Raw genomic sequence first — 17,585 nt, 5'->3', positions numbered from 1 at the left:
ACACCCCCAAGAGAGTCTGAATAAGTAGGTATATTCTCAGTTGGATTGGGTCGCAGAGCCAAGGCCCAGACTTCAGAATGAAGGGACTGCAAGCTGAACCCAGCTCTGTCCTTTGCCAACTGAATGACAAAGTAATTTCTGCATCTCACGTTATCCATAAAATGGAAAATATATTAGTAATATTCTCATATGACTTTTCTGCTGACTCAAGTAAAACATGATTGTAAAGCATATGAGATAGTACCTGGCATATGGTAAGCACTCAAGGATTGTTATTTTTATCACTACTAGGACGGTTACTACCATTACAGCTATGCCATTACGCTACTATTTATTAGGAGGGGAGAAATGAGTCTTGGAACCACATGATTCCTAATTTTGTGCTCTCCTACCCAATTTTATTAGTTTAACCATTACATTGATCAACGTCTCCTTGACATCCAATTAGTAAGCTGGAATCCAAATGCAGTTCTGGTATAACTAGAAAAACAATTAGTCAATTCTGTGCCCAAACTGTTCACTTCCCTAGACAAGGGTAATTGTTTACTTAACAAAAGCTTTTATCATAATTGTTGTTATTAATTAAAAGTTTACATTGGCCTTGTACCTGTGATGTCTCCAGTGGAATTATTTTTGTTTCATTCCCATATTTTGTAAAATCATAAAGACATTTTCATACATCTACCACAAATACAGATTCTTCTAAAACATATTCCCTTTCCCCTTTAAAACATGAGACATAAATAAACAATGCATTCATGTGGACATTATTTTCCCATGCCAAGTGTATTTGCAATGCTTTGGTATTTAGCAATGATAGATTTATAGCATTCTGCTGAAAGCTCCTTTGTGATTCAAATACACCTTAGAGCAAATTAAAAATAAGTTCAAATAAGGAGCTGCGGAATTTTTCAGGCATTCTTACCAAACATGATTCTGCAGATTTCAAATCAGAAGAGTTGGACCCAGCACTAGCTGCTGACAGCATTATTTGATCTCAGTAGACGTGCAAACGCTCAACAACAAGAAAGCATGTCAATAATTCATAGATCTAGAGTCAACTCTCCTGGGTAAGGAAAGAGTATCTTTTTTTTTCCCCCTACGTCCCAAGACACGACTCTGCTATGTGAGAGGAAATTCTTCCCTCTTCAGCCTGCCAGTAGACGCATCACCTGTTACAATCAGATATTTTGCTGACTTCAATTGTTTAGTCCATTAAGACCAGGCAACCAGTTAGCTCAATGTACAAGTCACTAAACCACAGACGACAACAATCAGTCTGAAAATTCAGCACTCCTTGCAACCCCAGGAATCTTAACCCCACAATCTACTTCAAATAGATGAATAAGGTTTTACTAACCCAACCTTGAGATCCATGTCTAGGCAGGTAACATGGTTCCTAGACTCTGTTCACACTGGGAGGCAAGCTGAGATCCCAGCACCTCTCTGGCCCTACTTAGTCTCCTATCTGTAGGGCCTAAATACATCTGCACTTCTGTCTTATCCTCCATCCATGAACTCAAAACAAAACAAACAAAAACATATTAATGCAGAAACAGCCAACTAGGTAGGGCTGTGTACTTTGAGACAAAAGTTGTGGTTGTAAGATACACTATGGATCAGAAATCAGGATGGCGAATAGCTATAGTGAGCACATTAACAGGAAATTCAGTGAGCAATTGCTATTTTAAAATAAAAATCTATATTCATTTACCCACCAAACTATAACCCTGAGTCATTAGAAACTGAAGACAGTGATAATTTTTTTTTCATTTTCAGTAACATTTCTTAATTTGAAAATTCTACTATTTTACTCCAGGAGTCCAGCTCAGGTAACTGTTCTGTCAGAAAATACCCTTGTAGCACAAGGAAATTAACTGACCAATTAATTTATGAAATTGAAACATTAAAACAACAATTAAGGGGTGCCCGTGGCTTACTCAGTTGAGTGTCCAACTCTTGATTTCAGGTCAGGTCATGATCCCAGGATCGTGGGATCAAGCTTGAGATTCTCTCTCTCTCTCTCCCTTTGCTCCTTTCCCCCACTCATGCTCTCTTTCTCTCTAAAATAAAAATTAAAAAAAATTTTAAAGTAAAAATTTTAAAAGAACAATTCATAAGTGTGCCAACTATACTCTACACCAGAAACAGAAACATGATGGTAATTCATTCATTTATTCAGTAAGTATTTTTCAATTGCCTCCTATGTCCAGAGAATATAGCAGTGATGGAAACAGGTGAGTTCCTGAGCTCACAGTCTAGTGGACGGAGTCACAAAATAAATAAGTAAAATACATGTGTGCCAAATTGTGATGAACACAGCTGAGAGAACTCATGCAGGTAAGATGGAGGGAGACAGTAAGAGACTGATTGCAATTTTAAATACAGTAGTCAAGAAGGGCCTCAATTGGCAGATGACTTTTGAACAAAGATGCAAAGGGAGGTAAGTAAACAAAGCTATGCTGACATGGAACTGTGTAGAAGAAGAGGCCAAAGAGAGGGAAGCTGACAGACCTGAGGCCAGGGCCATGATACACGGAGCTTCTTCCCAGCACCATACTGCTGTATTTTAAGGAAATTATCATTCCTATGTTATGAATGAGGGTCTGAAGCTCAGGTCTTTTGCCACTTGCCCAAGGTCACACAGTTAGTAGTGCTGACACCTTAACCTAGGTGCTACAGCTCAGTCGAGAAGTCTTTCCACTGTACCAGTTGCCACACTGCTGCGTCCAGTTCTATATACCACAACTCATCAGCAGCAACCGATTAAACAGGATGGTCAGAATGGGTGATTGCAAGAGCAAGGGCTCTGGAGACAGCACATGGAGTTGCTGTAGAAAGAGAAGACTCTAGGCACAGCAGCATCTGAAAGGCTGCCAGACCAAAGAGGGAAGAGAGGTGTTCAATAATCCTCCAGAAGGCAGAACTAGGACAAGTGCATGGAAATTACAGGGAGACAAGTTTCCAATAAATAGATGAATACTGGAAGTGCCAGTATAGGAGCTGTCCAACAATGGAATGGGCTATCCTGTGAAGTTATGAAACTCCAATTACTGGAGTTACTCAAGCAGAGGCAGAATGGCCATCTGTCTGAGATGAAGACAGATTTCTACACTGATGTGAAAGCTACGTGGATTGACTGGTCTTACCCAATTCTGAGTCCACAATTATACAAGCATCGGGGCAGTGTGGTGTACAGTGAAAAGTTCCAGCTGTGAAATCAGACAGCTTCACTAAAATCCAGTCTCCACCACTTATAAGTATTAAGCTTTGTGCACTCAACCCCTGCAAGCCTCAGTTTGCTTATCTGAAAAAAAAAAAGGCAAATACAGAAGCTGCTTCATAGGGGTTATTGAGAGAATTCAATGACATATATAAACCATGTAAAGTACTTAACACAGTGTCTGGCACAGGGTAAAAATTCAGTGACATTTAGCCTAATAGGTAAGTATATTGGGAAGCCTGTGTATAAAATGTATATATATAAGATGTATGCAAATTTCTCTCTCTGTTTTAATCTTACTCAGTGGCAAGAAGAGTTCAATGTCCAAAGCTAAATTGTAACAGCAGAGTAAATTACAACATGATGATACTAACAATAATAGTCATAATAAACACATAAACAGTCAGCCTCTTAGACTAATCATTTCATATTATGTCTCTCTTCATTAACAGGAAATATACAGAAATCTTTTAAACATTTGATACACGAATTTAAAACTAATGAAAGAAAAATCAACATTTTCTTAATTAAAACAATTATGAAAAATTTAGAGTCTTTCAGCAGGAGAAAGAACACCTAACAATCTGCAGCCGTATTCAATGTGTGTGTGTATATGCAAATACTCAAGTGTACATGTGTGTGTACACACACATATACACACACATTTACACAGGCTTTCTTTTTCAAAATTAAGGAGCTAAACTAGGAAACTCAGGGTAACTTTTAAATTACATATTAATGAGCATAAGTATTCCAGATTTTTATTAAGGCCAAGTATTTTATGCATATATGTCTGTATTAATATAAAGTGAAGGAGAAATAACCACAGAAAGTAATATCTGTATGCTGTAATCTGGAGATGCCTCTAGATGGTGGAGAGTGAGTTACAACTTTAGATTAACTTGCCATCACTCCTTTGCCCTTCTGGATAAACTGACATTTATTATTCAATGGGAAAACATTCAAGAATAGACCTCAGTGAAGAAAGGAAGCCTCCACTTTAGAAAAAAACTTGGGTGATGTCACTATATTTTATTTCTGGGTGCTCAGTGCTGTTAGAAAGTCATAGTAAGTAAGACACAATACAGAAAAGGAAAAAAAGTACTTTCACTAACAGTACTTGCATGATGCAACAATATATACATGGATTCATATCCATCATATTTGATCCTTCCAATAACCCTGTGATATAATTCCTATTATCCCTGCTTTTTCAACATGCAAATGGGCTCAGAGAGTAACTTATTCAGTCACATAATATTATGGAAATGAAGATACAATTTGATTCTAAAACTTTCATCTTCCCATATTGTCTGTCATGTACACACATTAAATTAGTATATTTTGACACAGATCATCTATTTTAATAGATTTCAAATATAATAAAATATATTGAATACCAAAACAGTGTTGAACATGTGTAATGGACTCCTAAGAGCTTGGTGTCTGAAGAAATGATCCCATCTGTCACCCAATGACGGAATCAGGAGTCCAACTTGGTCCCCATGGACATTACAGTATTAAAAATCGGATTACCTAATGATCAGTTCTTAGAAACTCCTTCCAGACACTCTATAACTTCTGCTTATGAAGCCCAGGTCCACTCTTGAAAGCAAAACAGTATAAAGCCGACTTTCCTGACTCACCCGCCAAGGATCTGATGTAAGCAAAATCCTGTCAAATCTCCTATACCCATCATAACATCATAACATCATAATATTGAGCCTCTTTTGATTATTCTCTGACTCGGCAAAATCCCTCTTCAGTGTCACTCAGCACTTAGCCTCCAATTTGGCAATGAATATAATCAGTCACAACACTTGAACCTTTCTCTTCATGCACCCAAAATAGTATAAGTTGTTGGTCAGTCTCCATGATGGTTCAAATGGACATAATGAAGAAACAATTCAACATGTATTTTTTTTCCAAAATTGCTTTGAAGCTAGATCTGTCACACAACTGATTTGTTGAAAACCAAAAACACTGCTACCCTCTAGCTTGACTTCTCTCCCGTGCCCCTGGGCAATTAGCCACAGAGGACTTGTGGCTTCAGAACAAACCTCATGCTCTCATGATTATGCACCTTTGTCCATGATGTTCACTCTCTGACAGAAGTACCCTTTCCCCATCTCCTGTCTGCAGACTCTTCCCTCACCCTTTCCTTAAAGGAAACCACCAGTGTCTGAAATCTTCTAGACTTCCTGTTCCTTCCTTCCTCCCCCTGGCTCTGTTAACTGCGCCCTTCTCTGCATTTCCACAGCACTCTGGAAATCTTACCATAAAGTAGTATCACCAGTCATGTGGGGGTCTCTCTACCCTGACAGCAAGTGAGCTCATCAGAGGCATGGACTGGGTCTTCATCTTTTATTATTTCTAGCATTGGGCTCAGTGGGAAAGATGAAGCCATACTGTACACAGATGACTACGATAAAGAGGTCAGAAGTGAAATACTTCACAGAAAGGGGAAATTAATTCCAGCCAAGGGGTTGCAGAAAGCTTCATGAAGAAGACAGTACCTAAGAAAAGACAGGAGAAGTTAAGGAGATTTTTAGCAATGTGGAAATGAGGGCCTGCTTGGCTATAGAGACAAACGGAAGAGCATCAGCAGAGATCAGAAAAGCCACGAGCCTGGCTGGAGTATGGAGCCTCAAAGGAAAACATACATACCTCTTGAACACCTCTGCATAGTAGACACCGCGCATTCACTTTACATCCAGTACTTCATTAAATTACCTCATTTTATCATCTCACTTAATAATTCTGTGAAGTACAATTTAGTCTCACTGTTTAGAGCTCAGGAAATTAACATTCAGAGAGGGGGCTTTCTCAAGGATATCCAGTTAACAAGTGGTAAAATTGTATTTTTTAATATTCATCTTTGTGCACACATTCTTCCTACAATATAGTTTCCAGGTTTGAGAGTAGGAATTAAGTGTAACCTGGAAAGGCGTCGGCCCCCCTGAACTACCTTGTGCCTGCCTTGATGCCCATCCCAGCTTGTCACCACAGCAAAACACGCACACACACAATACATAGGCAGGCGCACTAACTCTAAACTCACTGATAGATTTTTTTTCCTCCAAAGACCGCTCAGTGAGACAGGAAAGTGTAATATGCATATCAATAAACCCTAAAAATCCCTATCAAATATGTCATTTCAAATATGTCTTCCAAGGCAAGAATAGCATAGGAGGGGGTGAAGAGAGCAGGTTCAGGAGCCAAGCTTCCTAGCTCTGCCCCCTTCCTGGCTGAGTGACTTTGGACAGGTTGCTCAACCTCTCTGTGCCTCAGTTTGCTCATCTGTAAAGTGGGAATCAAAATAGTACTTTTTAAAAAATGTGTATTTTTGAGAGAGAGAGAGCACGTGCACGCACGAGCGGGGGAGGGGCAGAGAGAGAGGGAGACACAGAATCTGAAGCAGGCTCCAGGCTCCTAGCTGTCAGCACAGAGCCTGACACAGGGCTTGAACCCATGAACCGTGAGATCATGACCTGAGTCAAAGTTGGACACTTAGCGGGATAAGCCATCCAGGTGTTCCCAAAATGATAAAATCAGTTTAGGCACGTGACCCCTATGAACTCTATCATGAACATAGTAAACACTCAATGCAATGTTTGGTCTACTTGAGACTAGTACATGGCCATGACTCAATCCCAGGCCCACTGTTTCCCAAGCCTGCACTTCCACGTGGGTCTGAGTATAAATCTATCAAGAGCTCAGAGAAGAGACACATGTAGGCTAACATGAACAGGAGGAGAAAGCCTCCAAAGCAGGCCTGGGAGATCTGAAGGATGAGCAGATTTCAGAGGGGCAAAGAGCAGGCAAAAGAGCACTTTAGATGGAGTCAGTAAGCAGACAGCAGATAATGGCATATATATTTATGGGAGAGGAGTCCAAGAGACTAAAGAATAAGGTATTTTAGGGAATAATGGAAAATAATACAAGATAGGGAAGTTGGGATCTTGAGAGCCAGTCAGGAAGTGCTGACCGGACAAATGGAAACAGGCGTAGTCTTCTGAGTGGAGGAGTGAAATGATCCCAGCAGTGTCTTAGGAAGTGGATGGTGCTGGGTAGGAAGGAGCTCAGGATTATTTTTACCACACACGAAAGAAGGGTTGGAAGAAGAGCTAGGCCAGGGCACTGAAAGTGAGCACGCAGAAGACCAGAAGCTCTGGAAGATGTTTATGGAATGGTAGGGCTTGCTGCCAGACTAAAGAGAGGGAGAAAAAGTGAGGGAAGACTCCAACACCACGCCAATATTAGGCTGGTGAAGAATGGACTCTAGTCAGAAATCCATACTAAATGACTGGAAAGTACAAAATGTACAAACATTTACTCAGACCACATGAACTACGCTCTGAAGTTGTTTTTTAATTCTGTTCTAAATCTTAGCTTTTTATCAATGAGGCATGGTAATGAGGTAAGCACATTAATAATTAAAGAAGCTAGCCTCCTGCTATGTGCTTTGCATCAGTGCCGTTCTCAGTGATTTTATGCCGGAGTCATATTTTGGGAATATACTGGGAAACTGGGAATTTGACTGTTATTTACCATCAGCCATCTAGTACAAAATGTACTGCGGGGTCTTGGAGCTGAAATGGTTGCTTCATTTGCAATCCACAGTTATGCCATAGTTACTTGCATGCAAAGCACGTAAAGCACATAATTTTGGCTTGGGGAAACTGATTCTGATGAAGAAAGCTTATTGGAAATATGTAATTTTTATAATCTATTCATTACATACATGAAATAGTGCTTAGTAATTATCAAATAAAAGGATTATGGGTGGTGGACTTTTTTTTAATTAAAAGACAAAACAATCTTTATAAAACTGGATAATTTAGGACCCGTATTTTTAAGAGAAATATTTTTTTTTTAGGAAGCAGCAACTTCTTGAGAACTACCTAAGTGTTTTGCGCACTGTTATAAAATGGCAGATTGTCACGATCCATTTATATTCTGCTGACAAATGTTGGGCCAGCCATTGGACCTAAGTATGCCCCTTCTCTGGGAGCTTTTCTTCTACTGGGGGAGGCAGACAAATAAGAAAATAAATAAAATACATGCTAATGCATGAATAACAGAACTTCAAATAAAGTATACAAACAGATCAGAAGAGAAAGTAGCTTTCTCCTACCATTGTTCTAAGAGATAAAAAGAAATGCATCATAAACAATCAGCTACTGTAAAACCCATTTGAGGAATCTGAAAAGAATCACAAGTATGTTTTGCTTTTTAATCTTGTCAGAAACAGATATTCATGAAAATAGAAGGAAGGCATGGGAAAAGGAGCAATCGGCAAGCAGCCTCTGAAATATATTTCCAAGCAATTTTATTAAAAATTTAGAAAGTCACGTCTCTCTCTCTCTCTCTAACAATCAACATTACTTTCTAATGGGTTGTTTTCATTCTTCTACTCATCCAGCTTAAACCAAAGCACACATTAAATACAAGAGGATTTATTTTCCTGACTTCTGCTGCAGTGAAGCCAATCTAATCAAAAATGAAATGGGGAATGAGCTCACTGAATAAATCAGAAGGAAGAATTAAAGAAGCTGACAGATATTTTGGAGGCTTGTTAAAAAATAAATTGGACTTTCATTATAAAAATTGACTTAAATGAATGATATACTTAAGAACCTACTTCAGAGCATTTCCTTAAAGTCAGTTTGATTAGCAACCAAAAAATACTGCATTTCAATAGTTTGTTATATTTCCAAAATGCAAGATATATAGTAATTGGCATAAGTGAGAGTGAATGTCCAGGAAAAAAAAGAAAAAAAGGAACAAAATGCTAAAAAAATCTGTGAGTCTGGTGATATATGCTGTTCAGATTTGAAACCTAAATGAAAAGTTCAGTAAGATACTTTATTATTTTTTTAAATGTTTATTTACTTTTCAGAGAGACAGAGAGAGAGTGTGAGCCAGGGAGAAGCAAAGAGAGAGAGGGAGACAGAGGATCTGTAGCAGGCTCTGTGCTGACAGCAGAGAACCAGATATGGATGGGGCTCAAACTCTGGAACCATGAGATCATCACCTGAGCCAAAGTTGGACACTTAACAGATTGAGCCACCCAGGCGCTCCAAAAGTTCAGTAAAATACTTTAAATAGTACTCCCTAAAATAATTAAATGATGATCAATGTACTTTTGATATTTGAAGAAAAGCAAAAGGAAACTGGGTAGTAGACATAGCCCTCTAAAGATCTACAATTTGTAAACTACTTTACTCCCTTGATAGACAGTCTTTAAATATAAACTCAATAACAAGGAAAAAAATAAGCCATTGTCAAAGATAGCTGTTTACATGACATGTAACACTTAAATTGGCAGAGGTGGGGAATGTGGAATGGAGTCAGATAACGTTCCCTCTTAAATCTCCAAAACAAGGAAAGAGGACGTATTGATCCTTCTATTCATCGGAGGTAGTAAGCCTTCCACGGAAAGTTATCATGCTCATTCTCAACTGAGCATGATCAGACAACAGATGGAAAAAGAGATTCTGTTCTAGGTACTGCTTGTAAACAGATAGAGATGGTAAAGGAACTCAGAAACCTGCTGTCTGAAGGAAAGAGGAATGGAATGTAAACTGGACTTATTCCATGAAACCCCAAGGAACAAGACAAGGACAATGGATGGAAATTAACTATACATATTCTACCAGTCAGTTGTGGCTAAAGATGTGTGAGAGAACATTAAGAGTAGTGAATTCTGTGGAAGGTGTTCAGGTACAATGAGCTCTGATAAGGATGGGGCAGAATGCACCCCAACCCTGAACAGAAAAGTTACATGGCTCACCTTCCAGGATCACTTTCACCCTGAGATCCTGTGATTGTAAGAAACAGAAGCCACAGTCACTGACTTTGGGGGACTTAAAGTCATTCAGTGACATACAATAGGTGCCTTTGAAAATGTGGTAGGAATACTATATCCACCAGGGTCCAAGCAGAAAGCTAAGGGCACCACAATTTGGGTAATATAAGGAGAGTTTAATAAAGACACTGTTTCTATGGGGCGCCTGGGTGGCTCAGTCAGTTGAGCGTCCAACTTCGGTTCAGGTCATGATCTCGCGGTCTGTGAGTTCAAGCCCCACATCAGGCTCTGTGCTGAGAGCTCGGAGCCTGGAGCCTGCTTCAGATTCTGTGTCTCCCTCTCTCTCTGACCCTCCCCCGTTCATGCTCTGTCTCTCTCTCTGTCAAAATAAATAAACATTTTAAAAAATAAAAAAATAGTGACACTGTTTCTAAAAGTGTGGGTGACCTAAGGGGGAAACACAATATCCTGGTGGCCAACAACAGAAAGGGGCAAGGTCATCCTTCATTTACTCCAGGCCTAAGGGGATGAGAGGAGGAAGCAGTTACCAGAACCAGGAGAGAGAGCACCATGGGGAAAGGACCACCTGACAGGAGCTGTGACCTTTCATCCTACAGGCCATTGTTAAGACTGTGGAGGGAGCAGAGAGTGGTATGAATCAGCAGAATGGAGGGGTGGAGAAATTTGGAGGACCAAAAGAGGCTATCTAGCATAATGCTAGTTAGCAAGGCACACAAAACAGGGCAAATAATGAAAAGCCCTAGCCTGAGTAAGAGGTTGGAATATATTCTCTCTCAGGTCCCTTCCAAAGGATATAGTATGTATTTTTATTGGTGGAGACTCATAGACCTACTGTTCTTTACCATCATTTTGTATCACTGGCTCTTTTACATTTTGCAAGCATTCCCTGGATTTGTTCTCCTAATTAAGCACTCAACTGCAGTATATTTGCTGTACCCAACATGGTAGTACCATAGAATACATGATGTGGAACCTGAAAATCTGAATATAGAACCACTTACCCCACCTTAGGTAATTTTCCATCAGAGAGCCTTGCTACTCCTTCCTTTATTCAACACATATGTTTAATCATCTCCTACTTGTCAGGCACTGTCTTAGATACAGGGACACAACAGTCAACATGACAAATCCATCTCTGCCTTCATAGAGCTTGGAGATGCATATCAATCATTCTAATCTATAACATCCCTAGTCTGTAAACGATTCTCAGAAGTGCTATAGATCAGAGGCTGGCAGACAATGGCCCACAGGCTAAATCTGGGTGGCATTGCTTGTAGAAACCATGTTTTATTGAAACAGCCATGGCCATTAGCTTATGTATTGTCTATTGCTGCTGTAGTGCTACAATTTCAGAGTCGTATGGTTGCTACAGAAACAGCATGGCCTTGCAAAGCCTGAAATATTTATATCTGGCCCTGTAGAGAAAAAGTTTGCCAACACTTGCTCTAAATAAAACCTAATACTTTAAGGATGTAGATTTAAGGACACATATTTTCACTTGTAAAACATCCCTGAGTACTGCAGTTACAAACCAAATCATGAGGGGGTTGGCTTTCTGAAAGATTGTATTTCTACTTGGTTTTGTGGGGTTTTTTTTTCCTTCTTTCATTGTAAAAAAAGGTACCATGTGGCCAATGTCTTCTATCAACAGCTGTCTTTAGATGATGTTCACCTTGTCCCTCATTATTTCTAGTCTTTTGATTGATCAGTTTTCCCCATCACAGAAGGCCAGTTTTATAAAAGATTCCCTTCCTCGAATAACACCAAACAAATTTTGACAGGGGTGACTGTAGGCTCTCTTTTAAACTGAATAATAAAATTGATTGTAAAAGCACTTAGCTCACACTCAAATGCTATATAAATGCAAAATCATAGCAGCAAGAGGATGTTCACTTCCCTACAGACAGAAGCATAAGTAGTTGCTTTTTCCCCAATCACTTGCCCAAGAGAACATTAAAATTTTAAATCAAAGAAAACAAAACCTAGGTATCATTGGCAGTTACCAAAAATTCCTAATAAGTGTCAGGATCTGTGCTGCTTGTGGTTCCTCCAAAGGATGTTAAGAGGCTAAGTCAGTGGTGGCTGTGGCTGACCATCAACTTGCCATTGCCCAAACCCTCTTCTTTCCCTAACGGTAATCAATGTAGCATGAATAAAATCAAATGGCCACTTAGTTCATATTTAGTCACTAAGATGCAGCAAACACTAGATTGAGAAAAGATCCTTGCCAAGTTTTGTTTCCTGAAAGTTTTGCCAACCCACCAATCCACTGATAAAATATACACCAAGTGTTCAAGAGAGGGGCGACTGAGCCTAACAATGAACAGAGAACTAAGAGATGACTAACAAGGAAACAGCAAGAAGAAGGACTAGCTCACAGGTAACAAGAGTGATCTCTTCTAGATTCCAGCTTAAACGTTCTATCCTTGAAAATGCCTTCCCTAGACCATGACAACTTCCTCTAATACATATGCTTTTAACATTCCATAGTCTTGTTTCACATCAGTTATCACAACCGCAACTGGATAATTCCCTATTTAATTAGTTGTTTAATGTCTATGTCCCTCAGTGACAAGCAAGCTCCACTGAGCTCATTATCTGTCTGCTCAGAGTAGAAATCCCTACAGCTAATACATGATGCTCAATGAAAAATACCAGGAGACTGACCTAATGAATGAATGGATAGGTAAGCAAGCTAGATCCTAGGTACTCTGCAAGCATATAAGAAAGCTCTGGTTTTTCTGTGATATGCTACTGAAAAAACAAAATAGCCAACATCTTCCTGTACTTATGTACCATACACAATGTTCTAAGAATATGCACTATTTGCATACCAACTCTTCTCTATCAACCATCTCTCTTCTCTTTTAATCTCGTTTTCTGTACTGACTTTATCTCTCAACATACAACCATGCTCAGGTTGCTTCCAGCTTTAAAAGAAAAAAAAAAAAAAAAAGCCCTCTCTAATCACCCCCACTCAACCTAGCTGTTCTTACCAAGGTCACAAATGGCATCCTAATTGTCAAACCTTATGGCTATTTGCAAATGCTCATTCTATTTCTCTGCATCATCTGACCACTCATATGATCCTAATGACCACTCCTCTCTTCTTAAAACACTTTGCTCTCTGACTTTAGTGACACTACTCCCCCAATTATCCTTCTATACAATTCCCTGTCAATTCTATAACCTAATCTAAAGATGTGTCTACTTTTTCTCCAAATCACTAATATATCTTGCTTTTATTACTGCATCAACCTTCTGACTGATCTCTTGGCTCCTTCCAATCCATTCTTCACAGTGCAGTCATATGCCTTCTTCAATAATGCTCCAAAGTGACCAGGCCTAATTTAACTGGCTCTATTAAATTGTGACTCTTGACCTTCAACTTCTAGTACCTTTTTCAAGAAGTTTAATGCATATGTGACATACACATGCCCCGTGAAAGAACTAAAATATTCTCTCCGATCTTCACCACAATGTCCACTGGACTCCTAATATCTTTATATATGCAAAAACATATTTAAGATAGTATTTTCTAAGCTTTAACAAGGCCTCCAAAATACTGGTTTTGGAAAGCTGGTTCCAAACGCTGGTATTCCCTCTATCATTCATGAAAAAAAAATAAAAAATAAAAAGAATAAAAACGATGCTTATCATCAGTTTGTGCTCCCGACACTCACTCCCATATTTTGCCTATGAATTTTGTCATTTTGGTCCACTTCCCTGCTCTGAAAGTCATCCAGATTATCCATGTCCCAAATTATACATTCTCTTTATTGCCCTTGATCTAAAACCCTTCTAAAGCAGTAAGTCTTCCCAAATAAAAACAAGTAGAATAGCAGATAGCAACTCACAAATCTTTGCCAGGCGACTCTTATTGCAGTCACGTGATGCACTGTAAATTCTCGATTTTAAATAGGAAAAAGGAAACACAAACAAGCCCAAGAAAGTGATCAATGTGCATGCAATTAATTTGGCAAAAACATCGCTATTGAAAAATATACCCATCTCGTGAACAGAGTCCATCTTATTATGTGTTTTTTCGACATTATGAGCATTCTATGAATACTAAACACAGTACATTTCTTTATAATCTATGGATCCTGATGGAATCCAAGTCCAAAAACATGTTTCCACAATTCCAGACTACCAAGCTACCAGAAGCCTTTCATAATTCAGTCCAAGCAACTTCTCCTGCCACTTCAAACATTCTAGACACACTAAAACATTCTGTTTTCTCCATGCACGCCTGACTTCATGCCTTTACTTACTAACCCCTTCATCTGTAATGAATTCCCAACTTCAGCCCCTATTTCCTAACTATCTGGTACTTATCCCTCCTTAAAATGCCCCCTTCTCCATGAAGCTTCTCTGTCCTACAGCATTTTATCTGATCCTTCTAATGCAAATTCACCCTTTCCTCTGAATGTTTCTCGGGCACCTGTATATCCATCCCCAGGACAGGCCTGTGAGGTCCTTGAGTGAGAAAGCCATGTGTGTACCAATTAGATACCTACAGCACTTTATACAGTTCCTCCAATATAGTGAGTGATCAATAAAAGATCTATTCCATGAATGATTTGACATTCCCACCAACAGCTTCAAAACACATGTCCCTCCTTCTCTACGAAGCCTCAGGAACCATTTCGGTGGTCAAGCTAGGCTCAAACATGCCCAGAGGCGTGGAACAAAACACAGAAATCCAAAGATTTCTGTGCCAATGCTCCTGTAACCCCAAGCACTTGAATGCAGGCGCAATCGACGTAATTAAGTGAAGGGAAACCCCAACAGCGTGCGGAACTCCACACAGCCGTGTGACTGGGGTGAATGTACGTCCAAGCCCAGAGCCATGGGAAAAGCACCGGCGGGCCCCCTGGGCAGAGAGCACGGCCAGCGAGGCTGGGCAGGGGGAAGATTGCGGGGCGCTTCCCCACCTACCTTCGGGGCTCCAGCAGAGGAGGGAGGGCGCCCTCCGCCGGGAGCCAGTGCAGGCGGGGAGGGAAGCGCTGGGGCTGGGACTCTGAGCCCCCTCTCGGAGCGGGGGAAGCCTGAGTGCCCGCCCTGGCGGCCCGGCCCCGGACCGGGAGCCTGGAACGCTGCCCAGCTCGTCCTCCCTTCTACCCTTAGGGGTGGAGAGCCGGGCCACGGCCCAGAGACCACAAGCCCCAGAAGGCCCCGCGGCCGCTCGCCAGGAGAGTGAATGGGAGCTCGGTCACCCGGAGCGGGCTCGGCACGGCGCCCCGAAGCTCTCTAAGGAGGGCTCGGCGAAGGAAAAGGACACGCCCCGTCGCTTTCCGAAGAAGTGCGCCCTCTGGAGCTTGCCAGTGACATGGAGGCCTTGAGGAGGAAGAAATCCTTGCAGAGACTGTCGGACAGAGACGCATTGATGCCATTGGGGGAGGGGGGAACTCGGAGAACTGAGGAAAAACTGAGTTCTAAAACAATTTTTTCTTTTTCCCAAGGTGAAATTAAATTTCTGTCTCTTGCAAGAAATTATGATTATTATAAATGGTTTTGCTCACTTTTTACCTGTTACGTTGCACAGTCTACGTTCTTAAATCGTTTTGCCTTATTTCTTTCTAAAACTCATATTTTAGAATCCCAAATGGATTCTAAGCATACTGAGGATAGATTCTTTGTAGTTTTCTTTGGTATTATACACAATACTTGGTTGCTATTGGGTAGAAGTTTCATTTATAGAATCAATCATCGATCATTTCTACGTGGAGTTCTGTTCAGCTTACTTTTCTGAATGGATGAGCCTTCTTTATTAAGACATGCATTTGCATGCAGTTATTGTAAATTTCTTTAAAACATTAAGTATCAATGTTCTAACCATCTGCCCGTGAAAAAGAGTCAATGATTTCAAGTCTATTGTAATTTGTTTAATATCTAATCCTGCAGAGGTAAATTTCAGATAAGCCAAGAGTGAATTTTCTTGAACTCCAAATTAATGAACACTAGACTAATGATTTACTGTATTTGCAGTTCTTATTTGAGAAATGTAAAATCCAGTCATAGTTCATCTATCACAGAGATGATTAAGAGTCAAATAGGGGAAATGTTGCAAAGTTGCCTTTTGTACTGCATGTGTGAAATGCACTTCATTTCCACTTATTCATTCATTATGCAAAGTGGATTGAACTCCTATTTTGTGCCAGGCATTGAGTGAGGCATGATTATTGCCCTTTACAACTGTAGTCTGGTAACTAAAACAAATAGGTAAACAAACTATCAAAATAACTGCAGTCACTGAAATCCTATTGGAAAACTGCTGTCAGTTTTAACGAAGGCATATCCTTTCTCATTAAGCCTTACATAGATATTTATTAACTAGGGTATATTTACAATTTTCCTTGAACTTCTAAAGATGGAATGGATTTTACAAAACTGTATAATGTAAAATAACTGTCATGAAAATTGTACAAGTTTTTATACTAGTTTTTATACTAGCTTTACTCATCCCTAATGGGAATATGTAATAAGTAATCAGTACATGTTTGTTGAATAAAAAAAATTAATGGATTCCCATTATCTTAAAACATTTAATTTATGCCTTTTAGAACTACTTTTCTATAAATGTTGTGATTCAGCTATTTGTGTCATGGCCCAAACAACTTTTCTAAAAGAGTTTATAAAGAAGGGTAAGGTGAAAGTGCAAAGATGTGCCTAAGATCTCTTATCTCTTCAGGTTCGTCGCTGCATTTAAATGCAAAATATTTGAAAGGAGCTTGGGTAAAGAGGCAGAACAGAATGTGTTAGAAAATCATGTTTCTCTCACATAACAGATTTTTTTAAGAAAGGAAATTCATTAAATGCCAATCTGTATATATAGCAAAGAAAATATTAATGGTATCTATGAAGAAATTTTAGGATCTATGTAAAAACATAAAAGAAAATGGTTTACCTCTACGCAAAATATAAAACCTTAGATGGAGAATACTAAGTTATTATTAGCCAGTTTAATGTAAACCTGAAATAAGTAGATGGATAAAAGGAATGCAGCAAATGTAATCAAAAAACAATATTAATTTTAAAAGGCTATTTTAACCATAAACAAAATAACTCTCATAAAATTTCAAATAATATATAACGTGTATTTTAAAAAGCCTATTGTTAGAAAATGCTGTTGTTGGGAAACTAATTTGCATTATTTTATACTATAAAATTGTGGAAACAGTAGTAAGCCTCTCTATCAAGAAATAGAAACTTCAATAATCCCTAGGCCAACACCCATTTACACAGAGAAAATTATTAACTCTGTGTTCAATTTAGTAGTTCAAGAAACATTTATCATGTTAGGTACCGAGTATAAAAAACTCTTCCTCCTAAATGATCTTGCTGGGCAGTAAGGGAGCCAAGTTTTATTATCAAGACAATATAACTAGTAGGAAATTAAACATCCCTACTATGCCAGGTAATCATGGGCTACTTTGTTTAATTAATCTTCACAAAATCCATATAGGCCAAGTACTGTTTTTAATCCTTATTTTACAAGGAGGAAAATAAACGTTAGATTGGCTAATT

General features: G+C 39.3%; 1 protein-coding gene across 1 annotated transcript in view; it reads right to left on the bottom strand.

The window, feature by feature from the left end:
* The window catches only part of MEI4 (meiotic double-stranded break formation protein 4), a 215,987-nt gene extending 200,738 nt beyond the window's left edge, over window positions 1-15,249 (bottom strand). The window contains exon 1 of the mRNA XM_025926117.2: window positions 14,997-15,249. The gene's annotated coding sequence lies outside the window, so the exon portion shown is untranslated. The remainder of the gene's footprint in view (window positions 1-14,996) is intronic.
* Between the last annotated feature and the right edge of the window lie 2,336 nt (window positions 15,250-17,585).

The sequence above is a fragment of the Puma concolor genome, chromosome B2 (genome assembly GCF_028749965.1).
Source record: "Puma concolor isolate L17-30 chromosome B2, mPumCon1.1.hap2, whole genome shotgun sequence".
Lineage (NCBI taxonomy): Eukaryota > Metazoa > Chordata > Mammalia > Carnivora > Felidae > Puma > Puma concolor.
The sequence above is the reverse complement of the archived record's forward strand: the minus strand, read 5'-3'. Positions and strand labels throughout refer to the sequence as shown.